The 21,118-nt window shown below is 38.5% G+C and overlaps 1 pseudogene; it reads left to right on the top strand.

Moving 5' to 3' along the window:
• Window positions 1-21,118, top strand: part of LOC149243881 (lipase-like PAD4) — a 48,080-nt pseudogene that overhangs the window by 26,082 nt on the left and 880 nt on the right.

Genomic DNA, 21,118 nt, shown 5'->3' on the forward strand with positions numbered 1-21,118 from the left:
TTAACACATTATCAGGCAGAGGTAGTGATGCATATGGAGATCTTTGTAAATTATACTGAAAACGTTCTACATATTCTTCTAGTGTTTCATTTGGTCTAGCTGTCATCTGAAATATTTCATCTTTCAGTTCTCTAGACCTACAGTAATCTTGATATTTCTTTAGGAAAGATTCTTTCATTTGCTCCCAGTTATTTATAACCCCACCACCTAAACCCATAAACCATCTTAAAGCTGCTCCTTTCAAAGTGGAGGGGAACAACTTTAATTTCTGGGGGTCAGTGGTGTAATCATATCCCCTGCATAACACATCAAATTCAAATAAGAATGCATCGGGGTCCTCTGATGTAAGTCCGTGAAATGTAGGAATGTGTTGAAGGGGAATTGCTTTCATAGGAGCATTTGTTGCGGAATCCACTATAGGATATTGTAATGTAGAAGTTTGAGTGTTTGGTTGATTCTGTGCCATGGGATCGAATATGTGCCAATAACCTTCCGGGATTTCTAAGAGGGTATTCCTAGGCGGAGAAGAAACGGCCTTAACAGGGATTGTTTTAATAGCACTTCCTTCGTCTGGAATAACGAGAGTCCCTGTTGCTTGAGGAGATTGAATCCCTTCAACAATGATTTTTGCAGCGCTTCCTTTATCTGGGCTTTTTAATGGCTGAATTATCCTAGGAGGAGATCTTGGCTCCTCAACTTCTCCTGTTTCCCCTTCTCCTTCACAAAGATTGCTTAGATTCCCTTCCTACAGTCGTTCTGGAATAGAATTTTCAATTTCTTGAAAGTCCTGTTCATCAGTCTGACTATGCACCTCAGCGAAGGCTACAGATGGTGATCCTGCGGCCTGAAGGGAGCTAGTAGGTTGTTTAGAATTGGTTTTCCTGAACCCTACTGATGGCTGAGATTCAGTTTTCTTATAGATTTCGTCTATGAAGGTTGTTCGGCCAAGGGTCACCGGCCCTTTGGCTTTTTCGGGTTTGAACGGAGGTTTGATCATTTTTTTTGGCTTTTTCTGCTTAGTCATGCACTCTATAAATTACCAGGTTCTATTCAACCCACAATTCTGCCAGGAAAGTGGACGGTGGAGCAGGGATTTTACATGCTCCGTACGCAGGTTCTTAGCTTCCATTTTTAAAATCCAACTCTCCCCTAGCAGACTCGTACACTACTCTGTAAAAGACAAATGGCTATACTCTTTCCCTGGCAACGGCGCCAAAATGTAGAGCTGTAACAAGGGTCTCTTTCACCTCTATTTATGCCACATTAATAAGTCAATCCGGGAACGCTTTGTTATTGCAAAGAGTATCTCAATCCGAGGCTATTTGTCAGAGTAATGCTTAGTAGTACAGTGTTCAGAAAATACAAGAGTAAACGGATGCTAAACTATGACTAAATTGCTCTGAAAGAATAAAATCACACAAGGCAGCTTATCAGTCAAGGGTACGGAAGCGATAACCCATCCCTCTAGAAACTGATGGAAAGGAAATTAGAGCATGGACCATAGGTCTGGGAGCTAGGCAGCGACTGCTGAGGCTCACTACAGCCTTAGACCTTCTCTCACACCAAGACAACAAATGCAAGTAAATGGAACGGCATAAAGTAAAATGGAACAGCAAACAGGAAATGGAACAGCAAATCTGAAATGGAACAGCAGTAAATGGAACAGCAATAAATGGAACTAAGCCTCGCGAGTCTGAACTAAACTTGTTCTATTGAACCAAACTCACACTCTGTAATAAAATAACAGTCTCCTCTCTTAAAGCAACTTCAATGGAATGTACTTTATGGAACAGCATTCACAAATGAATTATGGAACAGCAATCATCAACCATATATACACAACACGCTTAATATAGCAATCTGACGATTAAAGAGAATATGAATATGTTTCCAAATAGAATAACATTACTTCCGGATTCCAATAATTGAGATTTCAAATGAATCCAATACAGCAATATTCAATATAGAAGCTCTGTAACAGAGACAGTTGGCTTAGATTGATAACATCTGATCAACTCTGAAAAGATTCACTCATACAATACAGAGTCACTACATAAATCTCTTGAAGAAACCATTAATGAATTAATCGTAACAGAGCATGGAATAACATATGAAAAACATGTCAGATTACCGAACTATAAAGATAAACAAACCACGCAGAAACCAAATTATAATGATACAAAAGCAAGTGTCCTTCGGAGCCGGGCCCTTAGCTTCCAACGGTACACTGCCTTAGATTACTCCAAACGCAGAGATGAAATAAACACCAAGTCTTTTATATTAATGCATCAACAAATGTACAGAAAAACAAGTCTTAGTGAGAGTCGATGATCAAAGTTGAGTCTGAAATTCACAGTTACATATATAAAAGTCCCTTTGCTTAACGATGTTGTTCCTTTTTATAAAAGTAACGGCGGAGGTATCTAGGTAGCAAAAATAAGCAAAACAGCGATCCCTCAGGATCAAAGATCCTGAGGGATTCGCCAAACCGTTAATCCTTTACTTTTCTTTCCCTGTTCCGCCGAATTGATAACCCTTCTTTCTTTCCTGGGTCATTCTGCTTCGATCTGTTCGATCTCGTTCGCATCCGGTTCCCTTCTAAAGGGACAACAGTTATTCCTCCTTTGTCTTTTCCTTTCGAACAGCAGCTCTTCGTTTCCACCTTTTCCTGCATGCAAAAATAACAATTATCAGCGATTAAGCTTTCCATACTAATTCTCACACATTCTATTAAAATTCTTTATTTCTTTAAGTTCATTATGCAGAAAGGGTTACAATTGTTACTGAAAAGTCACTAAATTGTTCGTCAAAAACATACCTTTCCAGTGCTCCACACCGTCGTGGTATTGATACAGTTCTGAGAAGGTGCCTCACCCATGAGGAGGCCGAAAAAGTCCTGAATGAGTGTCATTCAGGCGTGTGTGGGGGGCATCAATCTGGATATGCTACAGCACAAAAAATTTTACGAGCAGGATACTTCTAGCCAACAATGTTCAAAGATTGCATAACCGCAGTCAGAAGTTGCCATGCTTGTCAAATTTTTGATAGCAAAACCAGAAGACTACCCGCACCTCTACAGCCAATAGTTGCTGTTGGGCCATTCGCCAAATGGGGCATCGATTTCATGACATGTAACCCCACCTCGACCGAGGGGCATGGGTATATCATAGTCGCAGTTGACTATTTTACCAAATGGACCGAGGCGATGCCATTACTGGTGATCCCCTCTTCTTTTTCAGCTCCCCTGGCAATCATGTAATTGCCAGATTCGGCGTATCACAGGCTATAGTCACAGATCATGGATCGCATTTCCGCACATGGGTTGAATTAGCTGCCAAAAGGCTCACAACAGCTCTACTCATATTCCGAAGGCTTGAAGGGATCAACAAAGTCCTGAAACGCATGCTGCAAAGGATGATCAGAGTTCACAAAAGGAGATGGCACCTAATCATGTACTCAGCTTTGTGGGCTTACCGAACATCGGTAAGGAATGCAACCAGGTTCACACCCTTCCAACTGGTATATGGCCTGGAAGCAATCTTACCAGTCCAGTGTGAAATCTCGTCTCTCAAACTCACAATTGATATCCTCCCCGGAACTTCAGAAGAAGAGGCTCGTTTCTTGGAATTAATCCAATTGGATGAAACCCGTCGTGACGCCGCTTTGGCTAACGAAGCCCATAAGAAACGAGTCAAGGCGTAGTTCAACAAAAATGTCAAACCCCGTGTCTTCTCAGAAGGTGACTTGGTCTTGCTTTACGACCAAGAATCCGACAAATTGGGAGCAAGTAAATTTAAGTCTTTATGGATGGGCCCCTATATTGTTAAGCGGGTGTTAGCAAAGGGAGCCTACGAGTTAATGGATTATGATGGAGTTCCACTGGCGCAACCTCGTAATGGGTTATACCTCAAGCGTTACTATGTGTAATAGTAACCAATATGCTTTTGTTATATTTTTGTTTTCGCTAAAGTGTTTGTTTTGGTCGAGTAATCCACTTTTTACATTTATTGCAGATGTCAAACCCATTGGAGCCATGTGTTGGATATGCCGACGGAGCGAGTCGTAGTTTGCGGAACCTGTCCTCCGCAGCCTGGGCCATTTTTTATCCAAGCGGCGAGTTAGTAAGTTTCAGAGGTATATGTATTGGTCGATCAACGAATAACATCGCTGAGTATAGCGCGTTGATAGAACTTCTCTCTGATGCCGTCACTCATGGTATACGCCGACTAATTGTCAGGCTAGACTCACAACTCGTAATACTACAACTCAATGGTATATATTCAATCCGAAACCCAGCTATTTATCGCATGTTCCTAAGGGTTAAGATTTTGGAAAGACAATTTGATCTTATTCAATATCAACATATTTCCAGAAACTTAAACACATTAACCGACTCATTAGCAAACTATGTGTTAGATAGACATTTGCAATATTTATAAAAAGAAACACATCATCAATGTTTTACATGTGGATCATATAGCTCAACCAAAATAAAACCCCGAAAATCAAAAATATATATAGCTGTTTATGGTTTACACATAATGCTCTGTAACCAAGACAAAATCGGTCACGCGACCCAAAAACTCAAAATGCTAGGGGGCGCCCTAGTCTAATGATGCTCGTGATAGCAAGTCACAGCCTGTGTGATCATGTGTAGGAGACGAGTCCATCGTCTGGGCACACCAGTAGTATGCCGCTGTAACCGCAAAGGTAGCTCGTCAGTCCTCACATCTGGTATACCGAGAGTGAGGCCCTCAACCTGCTCCTGCAAAGCTGTGAGAGTCTCGACCACATCAAGGTCGCGAAGAATAGCCCTTCTGGCGGCCTCTCCCGCTGGGGCAACAGCTGGTACTCTCAGGCGAACTACTGGACGAACAGGACCAACATCTACATGTACACATGAGTTTGATCAAAGTCTTGATAGAATAAAGCACAAGGACATTATAAACAAAGACAGTAAACAGCAATATGGTCAGAGATTTTACCAATAGCGCCCCACTGCTCGCCATCCGACAGTACTAAATCTGGATCACCCCGGAAGTCCATGCCAGCGTATGGATACTCAGAATAAACCATCTCCTAACGATCAAACCACCTGAAGAAGGTATCAGAAAATGAAATCTGAGACTGGCCAGCATGCCTAGACATATGGTCAACCCATCTCTGCATACGTGGTTCAGTAGGAGAAGGTAAATCGAGTGCAATGTACTGCGACTGCATCAGTGGTATCTTCTCCAAGGTAAAGGCAGTCAAAATAGAACCATACCCAAAGTTCTTCAACCTCCCGTTCTTTATCTTGGTCAACTGTTCTTTCATCACAAGAAGTACTGCGTCGCACCAGTTGAACACCTTCGGTTGGAGGCATTCCAAGGCATGCTGCATATAGGATCGGTTGGCTACATGAAGAGACGCACTACTGACCATCCTACCAAAAGTAAACAGGATAGTCCTAAGGGACCTGTCAGTGACATGATCTTGTCGTCTTTATCGGCTGAGATCCTTCTCTGCAATACCGGCGGACATAATCTCTCACAGAATCGCCTCCTCAGGCCGAACCTGACAAAGAGATGGGGGAACCCCGCCTCGACAAGCTAGTCAAGAAATAGATGTCTACCGCAGTCAAGGGGATAGATTTGCCCCTAATCTGGAAAACCTGATTAGTAGGATCCCAAGCATCGAGCAAATACTGCAGTAAGTTGATCTGCTGTCTCATGCTAGAAATGCGGAAGAACTTCAGCAAGCCACAATTCCGCAGCGCGTTCACTGTAACTGGATCATGTAGGGCAATCATGTCCTCTTCTTCATGCTCACGTTCTCGCCATGTAAGGGTCATCTTACTCCAAAGATCTCTGAAAAACAAACAAGAGAGGAGTTAGATCCTGATTTTGGCAAGAAACAGGCAAAAATTCCATCAAAAATTGTGCTTCAAATTCCCTTTTTGTGCCCAACGCACCTGCAGCAGTGTTCTAGGTGCGTTGAAAGCCAGATAGCCGTCACACAGGCCAGCATTCAACGCAGGTTTCGATACACTAGGGGTGCGTTGATGGCAGAACGCGTTCCTCAAACCCCAGGGGCTCAGAAAAGCTAGGAATCAAGCTCAAAATGCAAAATGGAAACCATGAAATGAAAGAGCTCAGGTTTAGCTCCTACCTGGTCCAGACGGTGCCGAGAATCGTCCACGGAATCTCCCGAAATCAACTGATGAAAATCGAGGGGGAAAAGCACCTCCAAAGCTCCAACAAACCAAGTTCAAATGAAATGGTAAAATGAGAGGTAAAAAACACTTTTTAATTACTTTTACGTAGTTCAAAGTAAAATATTAGCGTTTTAATCTCGTTTTCAAACAAATATTGTTCATTTCTGACTAGTTTGATGAAGCAGTTGAAAATACAGTATGATCTTTGGAAGGACAAAGCTATTTATGGTAAAAAATCAAAACAAGACCATCTGATCGAGCAGTGTTATCGCAAGGTTCAAGCTCGTTAAAAAATAAACCCGCACCGAGCAAATGTTTCCACCCGCGTTTAATCTCGTTAAAAAATGAACTATCCCCTGGTAAATAACAACCGTGAATGTAGCATTTCAGCCATTAAAGCCTTGGTCAGGTTTGCACCGTCACCTCCACTTTTCTATTGGCCGATCATTCACCTCCATTTGATTTTTTACCCATTTTGAGGAACAGCTGCGAAGAGTGATTTCACTAACCATCCTTGTGACACTGCCGTGATTGGAAAATTCCAAACCTTACCTGGAATCAGCTACTACCTATTTTATCACTCGTTCCTCAAAAGACGAGTCTTCTTTAAGCTCTTTTCAACTGACTCGTAAAATATGAAAAGATTGCCGAGTTTTGGCCTTCCAGCTCATTAAAGCGACAGGAAGTGTTATCCCTCCTCTAGATTTTAATATTTTTGGACCTGGGGGATTATTGCACAAAAAGATCGAGCGCTTGTTTTGTTCGGCTCGTTAAAGCTAATCGAAAATTCATCCCTTCTGTATTGTTTTATACTTTTTCGGACTTAAGGGATTAGATGACGAAAAAGGAATTTTGGAGTTACCTTTACGTACCTTTTCAGACTCTCTAAAAATGAAAAGGACCGAGTTATCTTTGTCGTTAGACTCGTTAAAAATATTAATAGCGACAAACTTGTCTTTAGACGAGAACGAGTTTCACTATCGCTAGGCTCGTTAAAACATAGCGATGGGTTTTCCCGAAGGGAAAATTATAGAACATGCATATGTTATCCTCCTCAAGCTTGACAAAAATAAAGAGGTACTGGTCAGCAATGACTGGGAAAATTTTGGGAAGAAAACTCAAAGAATATTTATTGGTAGCAAGTCGCTCTTGAACATGACACTTCCACTCCATGCTCGAGTCGGGTTGGGTTGTTTCATTCACCGGTCACATCGCCATGGTCTCGCCATACCATCCACATTTGGGGTTAATGCTACCAATCCATCACATAAGTGTCGCCGACATGTTCAAGAGAAGTCATCCAGAAAGGCCACTTGTGTCCCGCCCACTACCATACATTATACTCCATTCTTTCATGACCGCCACCCTGAACCATATATCATCAGATCATTTTCACCTCCATCAAAATCATTTGCTCCGTTCCGTGTCATTGATGTGGGATTCATTAAGGCCCTCCTGTGACGGATCACTTCTTGTCGACATCAGCTCATTATCCAAGAAGTTGATCTAGGAACACCCCATTCAGTACTTTGAAGCTTGCATGCCTCAATGGCAAGTTTCTCACTTTCGGCGACAAGTATACATCAATGACCTTTGACCGAAAGATTTTGCGTGGTGTTCGACACCAAGTCCTTTATTCACACCACGTGAATTTTACTGCAGTACCTTGAGGATCATTATAATTATTGGTGATTCCTCTCGCGCTTGTTAACAGTTTACATCATTGACTGGTAATCAAGCGATGTCTTTCCATGTTCGACTTCAAAACATTTTTCACATGGATCGACTTGTACTTCGAGTGAAGATCAGACGAGATTGAAGACCCCGGATCTAGTTTCATCCATCCGGGCTGCGATATATATTCAGGAAAATAAAGGCATTCAAATGTACAGCATTACAACACAGATAATCATCCTACCAAAAGGATGATGGCTCTATCAGAATCATTAGTCTACCATCAGACGATTGTCTGTCCTATGTACATGAAAATGAATTTATAAAGCTGAGCATGGGAATGCCCGCCTCACCTAGATCATGAAAACAGTATGAAGATAATGTATTGTATTGTATCTTATTACAGGTCTCCTCCCAGCATTGAAAGAACTTTGGATCCTCCTAATAAAGCATTTCACCCGATAAACGGCCTCATACTTTAGGGGGCAACTGTTATAGACATTTTTGTGCCTTACGGCTCCAAGCATGAAATGTCCATAAACCAAGGGCTCCTAAGTCCCTAAAAGTGTTGTTCCAACCCCTAAAGGAACAAGGTCAACAAATTACAGCTTCTCCTAGAAGTTCTCCACCAGAAACTGCTCAGAATAAGTCAAAACAGGATCATTTCAGCTGCTCCACTAGCTAAGTGCGTTGCATAACACCTAAGTCCACTAGCTAGGTGTGTTGCAACGCACCTAAATGCACTACCAGGGTGCGTTGAGTGGGAAATGACAAGTGGCAGTTTCATTCCACGAGGTGGAGAGACAATGGAAGCTTCCAGAATCTTCTCCAATGACACTTGCCTCACTGAATTCGACCAAGGATGAGTAAGAGGCTTTCAGTCTCCAAGTGGAAGCAAGAACTGACAAAGAGAAGCCACTAATCAAATCATAAGCTGACTCATCCTCCTTGCATACATATATAAATGGATCCCTCATCCCAGAGATCTAGAGGCTGGAATTTTTCACATTGTAAGGAATTGTTGTTGGTTTTACATATCAGAGAATTGGGTGATCTATGCTTTGTTGGGGGCGAAGAAGGGACTTCTTTGCTGGGAGGTTGATGCTGGGTCAGGAATCATCGGTTGTAAATCCTCCTGGATCTTCTTGTATATCAATAAAAACTATTTGAGTTTCTTCTCCATGCTTTTGTATCATTGATGCTTGTTACATTTGTATGGTTAACTTAAATCTGATCCTAAGTTATTTATGAATATAAACCCATGTCTTTGTATAGTTTCATTCTTCTGTGATCTTACAGGTACTTGGTGAAGCTGGGCAAGTAAGGGAGCAGGTAGCTAGAAGCTATCAAATAGGAGAGAGATTGGATCAAAGGACTAGCGCAAGACACAGGTTGGTTCATCCTATTCCTCTTTGTTTATAGTTCATAAAGAAGAATACAAAAGTAGTTTTCTCTGTTTGTTTCTAAGGTAGCTGTCACACCTTAGTGGGATAGAGTAGTTCTAAATAGACACTTTTCCCAATAACACCTCGCTTCACCAGAAGAAAATTCGATCACTGTGTGTATTTTAAATTAATTGGTGACCGTGTTATTTCCCTGGTCTTGTATGTGGATGATATGTTGCTGGTTGGAAATGACAAAGAAATTATCCAGGATTTGAAGACCCAATTATCCTCCAAATTCGACATGAAATATCTTGGTGCTGCAAACTATATTTTGAAATTGGAAATTAAACGAGACTGGGCAAAAAGGAAGCTCTGGTTAAACTAGAGGAAGTATGTCGAGACAATATTGCAGAGGTTTAATATGCAGAATAGTAAACCAGTGAAGGTTCCTATTCCTATATGTGTAAAGCTATATGCTAAACAGTGTCCCAAGACACAAGAAGAGGAAGAGGACATGTCTCGTGTTCCATATGCAAGTTTAGTTGGTAGTATGATGTATGCAATGGTCTGTACTAGACCAGACATTGCACATGCAGTGGGATTATTGACCAGATTTATGTCAATAGTGTAGTGGGTTTTCAGGTATTTGCGTGGCACTAGTGATTATGGTTTGTGCTAGCAAGGAATACCAAGATTAGACAGAGTTTTGGACATCTGTGGCTTTGTTAATATAGATTAGGCTGGAGATCTGGATTAGAGAAGATCTATAAGTGGGTATGTGTTTAACCTATTTGTAGGTGCAGTCAGTTGGATGAGTAAGAGACAATCTGTAGTGGCACTATTAACTACAGAAGCATAATACATGGCAGCCACTCATGCAAACAAGGAAGTAGTTTGGTTGAAGATATTGTGTTCAAGTATGGGGTTAGTGCAGCGAGCTATAAGGATAGACTGTGACAGCCAAAGTGAAATTTTGTTGGCAAAGAACCATGTTTATCATTCAAAGACAAAACACATTGATGTTTAGTATCACTTTGTGAGGGATATGGTAGAAGACAAAAAGGTGTTGCTGGTAAAGGTGGACACTTTGAAGAATACTGCAGATGCATTGAAAAAGTTTGTGAGCATTGAGAAGTTCTCTTGGTGTAGGTAAACAATGGGCATTGCAAGGTTGGATCAATGACTAAGCTCTCCTGTGGCCCCTTGTGGAAATAAAACAACAAGTGGGATAATGTTGGGTTGCATTATATTCTTTCCACTACTAGCCCCTATAGTTAAACTAGGGGGTTAGAGGGGGGGAGCAGCTCCCCTTTCGTTGCGTCGGGCGCAGCAGGGGGGTTAGAGGGGGGCCAGTAACCCCCCTCTACGGGGTCCGTGGCAGCACCTTGGGGAAATTTTTTTTGGACCCTATATTAGGTGGGCGGACCTACCTATGGTTTTGTGCATGGATTTCACACATGGTTTTAGGCGCGATGGTTTTCGGTCCATGGTATTTTGTAGATCCGGTCAAGGTAACTATGGTTATGTTATAATCCAGGGTTTATGGATGCTTCGACATGTATATAATGTATTGTAACATTGAGATGAACATAATGAAAAATCAATCTAGTAGTCCCAGTTTTGGGATCTAGGGGAAAGTCTTTGTGTATATTTATTTTATGTGTTATGCTCTTACCATTATTTATTTTATGTTTCTAGAATTCATATGTAGGTAATTTCTGTACGGGGTTAAAACTTACAACTAAAGCAAGCGAAGAAGGAAAGAGCAATAAAGCAGAGGCAACATCTAGCTTTTGCCCAAATGAAACTTGTGAAGAAATTGGCAAGGATTGAGCCTCCCATCGCATATAAATTAGAGGCTAGGCCACAGTAATTGGGATTAAAATTTATGCATTGTTATGTTGTTGAGAGAGAGAGAGAGAGAAGCTAGGAGCTAAGGGAAGACTTGATTCAACAATCATGGTTGTAATCATTCTTCTCACATATGATAATATAGATCTGCTCTTGTTTTTTCTATGTGATGATATTGATACCTTCTTTTTGTATATGTTGGTTCAATGGAGAGACTGATGTTTATAATTGATGCATGCTAACTTTATATGTTGTTATATGTTGATGTATTTGATTGTTAAAGTTTCATATGTTGTGAAGATTACCCCATGTTTTTACTATGTGCAGGTCCTAATCTGAGAGCTAATCGAGGATCATTTCTCAGTCACACTGAAAACTCTAGTGGATTTGTGTTAAGAACTAGCAGGTAATCCTTCTTTGTTGCTTTGTCAATTCCTAGATTAACATGATATGTTTGCATGTATCTTTGAACAGTTGCAGGTCACTTCATTATGTATGCCTTAGGTTTCGGGAAACCTAAGAGGGTTTTCTATCCACCACCCGTATATTAATCCCTACAACACTTGTTTGACCCCTTCCTCAACAATAATTGTTTGTGTAAAAGGTCAAGATAAATTAACTAAAGTGACTTGTTCTAAAAACAAGAACCCAAAACCACCCCGCTCTACTCTAAAGCCTTCCAATACTCAAATAAAAGTAAAAGAAAATATAAACCTCGATGAGATAAGTAAAATTCCCTTAAAAAATACAAAACAAATCCCAAATCTATAAAAATCTTTAGAATCCATTAAATTACTTTTTTAAATATTAAAATTTTATTTTGTTATTTTTTAATATTTTAATTTTAGTTTATCATTTTTTAATTTTAATATTAAGTTAAGTCTTAAAAAAAAATACCATAAAAGTGATGTCAAATGATATCAATTCAAATAGAAAAATATTTGTCATAACACAAAATATTTTCATTTAAATGATAACTTTCATAATTAAATTTCATTACCCACATTTTTTTCTCCTAATTACTAATCAAAAAATATTCTTTAAAACAAATAAAAAAATAATGAACATTCGCATCCATCTCGTTTGAAGATTCAGAGCGTCCCATCAAAGTGCCACCACATAACAAAGTGTAATATGACACTTTATTCCAGGATGGCTGAACCTCAAATCGAGTCAAGCGGTCCAATTGGGAGCTCGAAGGGCCATAGTATATTTGTTATACGTTTTAAAGGGTTTTGAACATATTTTATTTTATTTATTGTAATCAGTTTAAAATTAGATAGAAGTTGTTTCAAGATTTGGTGTTGTTTAGGGATGCAACAAATGTTAAGTTCTTTTTACCATTCTCAACAGCCGTCGTTAATTACGAAAAATAAATTGCTAGTCATTTCGTTCTTTTGGGAAACCAACTACAGCCAACTGTAGTTATTTCCTAAAATTACAGAAATCAACTGCAATTAATTAATTTCTTGTTGGGAGCTTCTAGAGTGGTCCATTACTCCCTCTAGAGTTCTCTACCATGATCTGTGGAACACTTAACACATAGCCAACAGAAGCTTGATGGAAGCTTGGCTATATATACCTCTGTTTGGTCCCCAAGCTCACTAAATCAATCCCCTTCAATCTTACACCATCAAGTTGAGTGTGCAAAGCTTGGAAGTGCAAAACAGGTTTTGGGAACGATCTTCCTGGCTCTATATAATCGTTTAAGCCCCTACGACAATTCGCCTCTTCTCAAGTGAGCTTCATATAGTTATTTTCTTAGATATAAGGAGTGAGCCCGTATATGGTTTTTGTCGTTGGTCTACGCTTGAACAAAGCAGGATCACCGATCGACATTCAAAGGTTTTTCATATTGCTTTGTTTTATTTTCTGAGAGTGTTTGTTGCCGAGCTTTCAATCCGCAATCGGTTTCTTTAAGCTCTTACTGTAACTACAGCGTGTCTGAATCTAATCCAACAATCTTTCGTTGAATCTCAATTCCTTGCTATGAGCAAGCATTTCAGGCCATTCTTAATAGTGATGACAAGCTTTGTTTTCAGTTTTGCATGCTCTAGTCTTTGAATTACGCTGTTACTTAAGCAGAAAGAACAAGTTACAATTGTTGAAGCTAAGCTTGGAGGAAAGTTTGGTTTGCAGCAAAAGTAGCATCAATGGCCGGAGGTATGTTTTCTTGGGCATTCAAGTTTTCGATTCTTTTAAGTGTTTATTCTGTATTATAGAATTGTTATTTCGCTATGTATCAGAGCATTTTATCTCTACTTTGGTGTTTATAGACATGCTTTATTTGGTTAAATGTCATATTTAGAGGATTTTCTGAATTAAGGCATTTATTTGGAAATATGTCTAATTTTTGCTCAATTTTATGCTTATAATATTTGGTTTAATTATATGTAATCTGTATAATTATTGTGCAAATTTATAACTATGCTCGTATTTAATTTGCATGAATTGATTGTTTCTGCTCTAATTAAAACATTCTATTTTGGATGAGAATATGACACCCATCATTAGATGCTATGCATGAAGTTTATAGTTTTGTTTATGCAAATTATCATTATTTTCATATCAAGTTAATTTTTATGCATAAAAGAAATAATGTCTAGTGATCCATATAATTTTAATTGATTAGAGAATAGCCACAGCATCTCGAATTAAATAATATCATATATTATGATTGATTAGGATCACATAAAGAATATTTAGACATTAATTGTAATTAATTATACTAAATATAATAAATTGTATCCCACATGAATTCTTATTATATTTATATAATTAATTAGGATAAAATATTCATAACTTACCCACAAGAATTATGAATTAATAGTTTTATCATAAAGTTCAAATCTAAGATAGAATTTATATCGAATTATAAACATAATATACCCTTTGGAATTATGAATTAATTGAATGATTTGATAAATTCTATCATAAAGAATAATTGAATCTACTTGAATTGAAAATTTAGTCTACAGACAATTTTTATGTCATTAGATTCAATTTTAAGCATGATTTACATTGGTAAAGCATGAAATTTTATTTAGGTCTTAAATTTAACGTAAGCATGTCATCTTTAATTTATGCAGTTGTACAACTTGCAAATTTCTCTAAAATTTGTTGTCATACCCCTAAACTTAAAGGAGATAACTATAAGATTTGGAAGGAGAGGGTTCTCCTTCATTTGGGGTGGATGGACATAGACTATGCTATTAGGAAAGATGAACCACCAACACTCACTAATATCAGCACTACAGCGGACATCACGCTTTATGAACGATGGAAGTGATCCAATCGTCTAAGCATGATGTTCATTAAGACTAAAATTTTAGTTGGTTCATGGTTCTGTTGATCAGCATGAAAAGGTCCGAGACTTGCTGAAAGACATTGATGATCAATTCGTCACTTTAGACAAGGCATTAGCAAGCACCCTAATCATGAAGTTCTCATCCCTGAGGTTCACCAGTGTAAAAGGTGTGTGTGAGCACGTCATGAAAATGAAGGACATTGTGGCTCAATTGAAGAAACTCGATGTTGAAATATCGGAGTCCTTCTTGGTGCACTACATCTTAAACACCCTTCCGCACCAATACAGACCCTTCAAAATCTCATACAACACACATAAGATAAATGGTCAATTAATGAACTCATGACCATGTATGTTTAAGAGGAAGAGAGACCGGTGATGGAATTGGGAGAAAGTGCAACACTGGCAATGCAAGGAAAGGGCAAATCTCAAGCCAATTGGAAAAGAAAAGGTAAAGTACCTCCCAAGCCGATATCAAAAAGAATTCCAAGTGTTTCTTCTGTAAAAAGAAGGGACACATGAAAAAGGAATGTGCCAAATTTCAGAAATGGCTTGCAGACAAAGGTAATCCACTCTCGTTTGTTGTTATGAATCTAATATGGTTAATGTCAATATTAACACATAGTGGATTGATTTTGGATCAACAATTCACATTTTGAATCCCTTGCAGGGTTTGCAAAACCTAAGAGAGCCAGTGGGAAATGAGCAAAGCATCTTATCAGAAAACAATATGGGCTCGCATGTGGAAGCTATAGGAACATGCTATTTAACTTTAAGTAGTGGCTTTGCTTTAGAATTAGAAAAGACCTTTTATGTTCCAAGTTTTTCTAGAAACTTGCTTTCAGTTTCAAGGCTTGTACCTTTTGGATATTCCTTTAACTTTTCATAAACATCCTTCAGTTTATTTTATAAATCTGATTGTGTTGGGAATGGTATTTTTTCTAATGGTCTTTACTGCATTAATTTACAAAATAATGTCATTTATGATTCAATGCATGTTCACACTGGCACTAAAAGATGTGTTATTAATGAAGATTCCTCTAAATTATGGCACCGGAGATTAGGTCATATCTCCATAGAAAGAATTAAAAGATTAGTAAATGAATGGGTACTTAATACTCTGGATTTTACTGATTTTGAGACTTGTGTGGACTGCATAAAGGGAAAGCAGACCAACAAGTCAAATAAAGGTGCCAATAGGAGTTCAGACATATTAGATATCATACATACTGATATATGTAGTCCAGACATGGACTCACATGGTCAGAGATACTTCATCTCCTTTATAGATGATTACTCACGATATATGTATCTCTACATGCTTCATAAAAAGAGCAAAGCATTAGATGCCTTTAAGATCTTTAAGGCTGAAGTAGAGAAACAATACGGCAAGCAAATTAAGATCGTGAGATCAGATAGAGGTGGAGAATATTATGGTAGATACACAGAAGATGAACAAGCACCTGGGCCATTCGCAAAATTTCTTCAAGAGCATGGGATTGTTGCCCAATACACCATGCCTAGTTCACCCAACCAGAATGGTGTAGCATAAAGAAGAAACCGAACATTATTAGACATGGTGCGGAGTATGCTTAGCAGCTCCAATCTTCCTAAATCCTTGTGGACTGAAGCACTTAAGACGACAGTGTATATATTAAATCGAGTTCCAACCAAGGTTGTTCCTAAAACGCCATTTGAACTATGGAAAGGTTGGAAACCGAATTTGCAACATATGCTTGTTTGGGGATGCCCCTCTAAAGTGAGAATTTATAAATTATTCACAAGAGAAGAAGCTAGACTCAAGGACCATTAGTGGGTATTTCATTGGATATGCTGAAAGGTCTAAAGGTTACGGATTTTACCGTCCATCTCACAGCACTAGGATTGTGGAATCAAGAAATGCAAAGTTTCTTGAAAATGACTTGATCAGTGGGAGTGATCAAACCAGGAACATAATTTCTGAGAGAGATCATTCAGAATCTCAACCTTCCACCTCAAGTGAAAGATTGGTCATTGTTCACAGCACCCCTCAAGTACAAACTGGTGTTGAACAACCAATTGTTGAAGTTCCACAAGATGTTGACAACATTCCAGTAGCTCTGGTAGTTCAAGAGTTGCCAAGAACTTTTGAACAACGAGTTGAACCACATACTTCTCAGGAAGATGATGGTACAACATTGAGAAGATCTACTAGACCAAAAAACATCAGCAATTCCTGATGATTATGTTGTGTATCTGTAAGAATCTGACTACAACATTGGAGCCAGAAATGATCCTGAGTCCTTTTCACAAGCCATGAGTTGCAAAGAATCAGAATTATGGTATGATGGCATGAAGGAAGAGATGAATTCTATAAAGAGTAACAAAGTCTGGGATCTTGTTGAGTTGCCTAATGGTGCAAAAGCCATTGGATGTAAATGGGTCTTTAAGACAAAGAAAGACTCATTAGGCAACGTTGAGAGATACAAGGTAGGGCTTGTTGCTAAGGGATTCACTCAGAAAGAAGGAATTGATTACACGGAGACTTTCTCTCCTGTATCTAAGAAAGATTCCTTGTGCATTATTTTGGCATTAGCAGCCCATTTTGACTTGGAGTTGCAACAAATGGATGTGAAAATGGCATTTCTCAATGGAGATCTAGAGGAGGAGGTTTACATGAAACAACCTAAAGGATTCCCCTCTAGTGATGGTGAGAAATTGGTTTGCAAGCTCAAGAAATCCATATACGGTTTAAAACAAGCATCTCGACAATGGTATTTGAAATTCCATAATGTAATTTCTTCTTTCGGTTTTGTAGAAAACATTATGGATCAATGTATATACCTGAAATTCAATGGGAGTAAACTCTGTTTTCTTGTTTTATATGTGGATGACATTTTGCTAGCAACCAATGATAAGGGTTCACTGCATGAGGTGAAACAATTTTTTTCTAAAATTTCAATATGAAAGATAGGGGTGAGGCATCTTATGTCATTGGCATTAAGATCCATATAGACAGATTTCGAGGCATCTTGGATCTGTTTCAGGAAACCTATATTAATAAAATTTTAGAGAGATTTCAGATGAAGGATTTTTCACCAAGTGTAGCTCCCATTGTGAAGGGTGATAGGTTCAATTTGAACCAATGCCTGAAGAACAAATTTGAAAGGGAACAAATGAAGAACATTCCATATGCTTCTGCTGTCGGAAGCCTAATGTATGCTCAGGTCTGCACAGGACCTGACATTGCATTTGTTGTGGGAATGTTGGGATGATATTAGAGTGATCCAGGTTTAGACCATTGGAGAGCTGCAAAGAAAGTAATGAGGTACCTTCAAGGAACCAAAAACTAAATGCTTATGTGTATATGAACATACAATTTGGAAGTAATTGGCTACTCAGATTCTGACTTTGTTGGATGTGTTGATTCACGCAAATCAACATCAGGATACATTTTTATGTTGATCAGTGGAGTTGTATCATGGAGGAGTGCCAAGTAGACCTTGATTTCCACTTCCACTATGGAAGTCGAGTTTGTCTCTTGTTTTGAGGCTACTTTACATGGTGTATGGCTTAAGAGTTTCATTTCTAGGCTTAGAATTATGGATTCTATCTCTAAACCATTGAGAATATATTGCAACAATTCAGCTGTTGTTTTTATGGCTAAAAACAACAAAAGTGGGAATCGAAATAAACACATCAATGTTAAGTATTTAGCTATAAAGGAACGTGTTAAAGAAAAGAAAGTGGTCATTGAGCACGTCAGCACTGAGTTGATGATCATTGATCCTTTGACTAAAGGCATGCCACCATTTAAATTCAAGGATCATGTAATGAATATGGGACTTGGTTCCATTATGCAGTTTCTCATTGTATGGACAATGTTATTTTAATGAAATTCTTAATTATTGTGATGTTTTTCTCATATTTATGTGCACCTTAATTTGATTTGAGAAAATTCATCTGTGTAGGACCAAGAATAAACACAGGGTTTATTCATTAAGAAATTGTTGCCACATAATTATGATAGAAATAAATACATAGTAATACATGGAAGATAATACTCGTCATTAGAGGACTTATCACCATGATTCATGTATCTATTACTTAATACAGATTATCAATGGGTTTTAAGATGAGACATTAAGATTGGAAGTATGGACCAAGTGGGAGAATGTTAAGCTCCCTTTACGGCTCCCAACGGCCGCCATCAATTACGGAAAACAAACTACCAGTCATTTCCTTCTTTTGGGAAACCAACTGCAACCAACTACAGTCATTTCCTAAAATTACAGAAATCAACTGCAGTTAATTAATTTCTTGTTGGGAGCTTATGGAGTGGTCCATTACTCCCTCTGGAGTTCTCTACCATGATCTATGGAAAACTTTACACATAACCAACAAAAGCTTGATGGAAGCTTGGCTATATATACTTCTGTTTGGTCCCCAAGCTCACTAACTCAATCCCCTTCAGTGTTACACCATCAAGTTGAGTGAGCAAAGCTTGGAAGTGCCAAACAGGTTTTGGGAACGATCTACCTGGCTCTATATAATTGTTTAAGCCCTCATGACAATTCATGTCTTCTCAAGTGAGCTTCTTATAGTTATTTTCTCAGATCTAAGGAGTGAGCCCATATATGGTTTTTGTCATTGGTCTGCGGTTGAACAGAGCAGGATCACCGATCGACATTCAAAGTTTTTCCATATTGCTTTGTTTTATTTTCTGAGAGTGTTTGTTGCCGAGATTTCAATCCGCAATCAGTTTCTTTAAGCTCTTATTGTAACTACAGCATGTCTGAATCTAATCCAACAATCTTCCATTGAATCTCAATTCCTTGCTATGAGCAAGCATTTCAGGCCATTCTTAACAGTGATGACAAGCTTCAATTTCAGTTTTGCATGCTCCAATTTTTGAATTAGGCTATTACTTAAGCAGGAAGAACAGGTTATAGTTGTTGAAGCTAAACTTGAAGGAAAGTTTGGTTTGCAGCAAAAGTAGCATCAATGGCCAGAGGTATGTTTTCTTGGGCATTCAAGTTTTCGATTCTTTTAAGTGTTTATTCTGCATTATAGAATCGTTATTTCGCTATCAATAAATTCATTTAGAGAACAGATTTCTTGTAATAATCAGTAAAAAAAATAACGACATATTTTTCTTGTTCAGTGTTGCAAGCTACTTATATTTCTTGTTTCTTTCTGAAGTGATAAAATGATGACATTTACTTTTTGAATAGGATGCGATAAATAATGGTCTGTTCTGTAATCAATCCTGGAAATTTGATTCAGCTTAGAAATAAAAGATTCAAAAATCTAGTATTTGACCTCCTTCCTCTGTACTAGTACTAATTTACATAAATGTTATTGCAGGTTCACTATTGATCAGGAGACTACAAATTCCCTTGTTTCCTGTGGATTACTGTCCAAGGCTTGGGAAGAGGCACATCTTTAAAACAAGTCTAAGAGTTATAGTGTGAATGAGTATGAAGGCGTTGCATATGTTGCCTTCCCTTCCTTTCATAACATAGAAGGTTTTGTTGTCAAAGAGAGTAAATATGGAGAGGGCAACATACAAACTGATAACAAGGTCTGCACTGCTGCCCTCAAGAGTAATGATGAGCAACCAGCCCTTGTCCATCTGGGAGCTCTTAAGTTGTTCCTACGTATTATGGAGACTACTGATTTCCAAGCAAAGGTAAATTAACTTATCCTTCAGAATAATAGACTGTTCTTAGTTTCACACAAAAGAGGGATTGTTTCTTCACTTATTAGAGATAAGTTTTTGAAAAAGGATAACGCACTTTTTGTCGATGGGTTCTCTGCTCAAATAGATGCTGATTGATAGGGACTCAAAACAAAGGCAACTCAAACCCATTATATTTGTGGGTCATTCCTTAGGAGGGGCAGTTGCAACTTTGGCCACACTATGGGTACGGGAAAAGAGGCTCAGGAAAAGTTCTCCTTTGTGTATAACATTCGGAAGTCCACTAATGGGAGATATGGGACTTGTTGAAGCAGTTGGCCGTGAAAATTGGGCAGGCAAGTTCTGTGATGTGGTTTCCAAACATGATATTTTTCCTCGAATGCTTCTTGCACCATTTGAGTCAATCATTGAACCCTTGATTGCTATCTTGACCTACTGGCAAGGCATAATGGCTAATGATGGTAAAATTGTACCTGATTCTTCTATTCAAGATGCTGGTAGGACTCTTCTCAATAATGTTTCCCAGTATACTCACACAGTAACAAACTATGGGCCTGAGTCTATGAGGGAATTAGGAGTTATCCAGAGAAGCCCATACAGACCTTTTGGCTCTTACATGTTTTGTTCAGGTGAAGATGCAGCCTGTATTGATAATTCTGAGACCGTTTTTAAGATTCTTCGTTTGACAATGTAGAGCCACGAAAAACCTTATGATAATATTGTACAGGACTGTTTTTCAGACCATGTAGAGTATGGCTCTGTTTTGAATCATGTCATAGGGAAGTCCATAAGTGGGAGAAGAACTGCAAAACCTGATTAAGAATCTTCTGACAAGATGGGAATGTCATTGCAGCTGGAAGCCATTGGTGTTGGTGCTCAGGTAATCTTCTTAAAATAAATTTTGAAAAAACAAGTAAAAAAATATTTAATGTTATGTAGTTAGTTTTTATAATATAAAATGCCTTTCAGTCTTAGGAATCAAGGTATTATGAACTAACGTTGTTTATTTGCTTTTTTTATAACGA

This window comes from Pinus tabuliformis, chromosome 8, assembly GCF_031772625.1.
Source record: "Pinus tabuliformis cultivar Carrire ecotype Pingquan chromosome 8, CPIR1, whole genome shotgun sequence".
NCBI lineage: Eukaryota > Viridiplantae > Streptophyta > Pinopsida > Pinales > Pinaceae > Pinus > Pinus tabuliformis.